General features: G+C 42.1%; 1 pseudogene across 1 annotated transcript; it reads left to right on the top strand.

Moving 5' to 3' along the window:
* The first annotated feature begins 352 nt into the window (after positions 1-352).
* LOC311129331 lies at positions 353-2352 on the top strand (annotated as a pseudogene). Its single transcript has 4 exons — positions 353-423; positions 654-746; positions 893-1047; positions 2200-2352. The product of its transcript is annotated as an uncharacterized misc_RNA (transcript).
* Positions 2353-3406: the final 1054 nt, after the last annotated feature.

Raw genomic sequence — 3406 nt, forward strand, 5'->3', positions numbered from 1 at the left:
TGTAGCATGGTCTGAGCTGTCACCTCCACGAAACGTGAGTGTTGACTGTGCATTGGAAACCCCTCCACAGACGTGAGTGAGTAGGCCAGTACCTTGTAGTTGTCTGCTGCTGTAGTATATGGGTTCTTCATTGTTGTTTGATAGACCCACAGGCCTATGGTCATCGGTGCCTGTATCAGTGTCTCAGGTCACATGATCAGGAAAAACTCCTGGCCCCCTAAATATAGATGTGTTGATTTCTCTTCTTATGAGCCTTCTCTTTAATCCACAGCAGTGACAGGGAGGAGTGGCAGAATGTTCCGGGATGTGTTCAGACTGAGCACACCACCTGTAATACACAGTCCTTGCTAAGATGTGTGATGGTGCATGTCTGGGTTCAGGAAGGGAACTGCACCTCTGGAGCTGTCCAAGCCTGTTGCCATGGTAACAGATCAGTTCACTTTACTCCTGATAAACTTGATACAATTGGAGCTGACCTGCTTTATTTCATGTCCAAGGCTTACTCTGCTACATCAGTAGGCCAGCACACTGGAATAATTGTTTTTTGGTTAGAAAGCTTGACCAACTGTATTTAAAATCACATTTTCACCACCCCTCTCTCTCTGGCCCACCCATCTGATTCCTGCAGCCCTGTAGTCCAGATAAAACCCCAGGCAGGGGGGGTACTGTGTACAGGTCTACTATGTCTGTTACCACAACCCCTTTGGAACCCCTAGCCCCCTACAGTGTGTCCATCCCAGAGTCAGGTGAGGCTCAACCAGTTTTTCTTTGTACGAGTTGACTTGCTGTTACCATAATCTTATCCTCTAATGTTAACACTTCACCTAGTAACTAATCATGCCACCTTTCTTTCTCTCTCTCCCTCTTGTGCTTTCTTTATCTTCCTGTACAGAAAGGACAAGGCATACCAGGATTGTGGCGATCCGTGTGACCCTTACCATCCTGTTGGGTGTCTTGGTAATGGGCCTTGCGTTCATCTACAGGCACCATGAGAAAATTAAACAGTTCCTTCAACATCCACTATGGCTACCAGACCACTATCGTGAGGTACGTCTGTCCTGTGAAACACCTATTATTTAGTGTGAGACACCTATTAATGGGACTCCCCTGCTTAAATAAAATAAGTTGCCTTGTCCGAGCCAGAATGGCCCATAGGGCAGGAGCCAATCTCCTGTTTCTGTAGTGTGAGGCAGCTTGATGTACAGTGCCTTGCAAAAGTATTCATCCCACTTGGCTTTTTTCCTATTTTGTTGCATTACAACCTGTCATTTAAATTGAAATAAGCAAACACGTTTGGTGTTCGCCAAAAGCCTTGTGGGAGCCTCCCCAAACATATGGAAGAAGGTACTCTGGTCAGATGAGATAAAAATTGAGCTTTTTGGCCATCAAGGAAAACACTGTCTGGCGCAAACCCAACACCTCTCATCACCCCGAGAACACCATCCCCACAGTGAAGCATGGTGGTGGCAGCATCATGCTGTGGGGATGTTTTTCATTGGCAGGGACTGGGAAACTGGTCAGAATTGAAGAAATGATGGATGGTGCTAAATATAGGGAAATTCTTGAGGGAAACCTGTTTGTCTTCCAGAGATTTGAGACTGAGACAGAGGTTTACCTTCCAGCACGACAATGACCCTAAGCATACTGCTAAATTAACACTCGAGTGGTTTAAGGGGAAACATTTAAATGTCTTGGAAGGGCCTAGTCAAAGCCCAGACCTCAATCCAATTGAAAATCTGTGGTATGACTTAAAGATTGCTGTACACCAGAGGAACCCATCCAACTTGAAGGAGCTGAAGCAGTTTTGCCTTGAAGAATGGTCAAAAATCCCAGTGGCTAGATGTGCCAAGCTTATAGAGACATACCCCAAGAGACTTGCAGCTGTAATTGCTGCAAAAGGTGTCTCTACAAAGTATTGACTTTGGGGGGGTGAATAATTATGCACGCTCAAGTTCTGTTTTTTTGTCTTATTTCTTGTTTGTTTCACACACACACAAAAAAGTGCATCTTCAAAGTGGTAGGCATGTTGTGTAAATCAAATGATACAAACCCCCCCCAAATCCATTTTAATTCCAGGTTGTAAGGCAACAAAATAGGAAAAATGCCAAGGGGGGGTGAATACTTTCGCAAGCCACTGTACAAGTAGCCTACATCCCCAGGGCAAAATGCAACAACTTTCATGATTGGTTAATTTTCCAGTACCCATAAGGTTACTTCCCCCAGCAGGCCCTGTCCATCACAAGAACAACCAGTCCCTGTGAAGAACACCATGATCTCATCTCCATCGTCTTCTGTGAAGAGGACCAGTCTGACTGCTATCTGAGTCCTGAGTCTGACAGAGAACAGGACTAACTCACCTACTGAACTGGAGTCATCCTCTGGCACTTTTAGATCATTACAAATGATCCATTGACACTCACTGGCATTTTAGGTTAACTTGATAGCGTCAGGAGATTAACTGTGGTAGGCCTATCTGAGTGTTTACACTCCGATGCCCTTGCTTGCATCAGCTACAAACATTGTGTTTGATCAAAAGAAAACTATTTTACAAGAATATAGTAGACTTCTCTAGGCATGTTATAGTATGCTCTGCTGCAGAGGACAGAGAAAGATGCGTATGGCTCACTAATTAGACCTACCCAGTAATGATTAGTTGGAAAATAGTATGTGCTATTAGGTCGTCCAGCTTAAAATAGAACCACTGTTTTCATTTCTTTCTCTCCAAAAAGTCCATTGCCAAGTGTCCTTGGGCCAGGACTTTAATTTAGTCTTTTGTTTGTAAAATTTCTGCTGTTTAGTAATGGGTTTACTATGTTCAACTGCGTATTACAAATATGTACATATCACACTATTTCTTCAGTTTTTTTACTGAACATATTAGAAAATAATTAGTAGCAAGGTTAAGGCACATAGTAATACTTCACACTAATCAATGAAATTACTGTTTGAGGTATACATGGTCAAAGTTGGCTCGGGCTATATTCAAAGTTGAAAACAAACATGGGTCTCAAGAACTTGTCCCATCTATGCTTGCACTTTATACTAAAATTGAACTCTGGCATTATACTGATTGAACTTTACTTTTTTTGACCATTCATTGTATTTCTTTCAATTCCTTTGTTACTTTACGCTAAAACTTTTCAAGTCAAGGTGAAATTGAAAAAAGTGTGTTACATTGACTTTTGTTTTTGACTGTAAAAATGAATATGCTGCGTTTATCTGAACGTGCAGAGGCTTTGACCCACAAATTATTTGATACTGGGTTTAAATAAATGAACACAGCCATTTCTCTTCCTGATTTTAGCATGAACAAGCAATGTAGACTAGAATAACTCCCAACCACATTCATCAACATACATACTCTTCCAAGAGGCAATTCAACATAATATGAAACATCCAAACTTTA

This window comes from Coregonus lavaretus, assembly GCF_964263955.1.
Source record: "Coregonus lavaretus genome assembly, chromosome: 5".
Classification (NCBI taxonomy): domain Eukaryota; kingdom Metazoa; phylum Chordata; class Actinopteri; order Salmoniformes; family Salmonidae; genus Coregonus; species Coregonus lavaretus.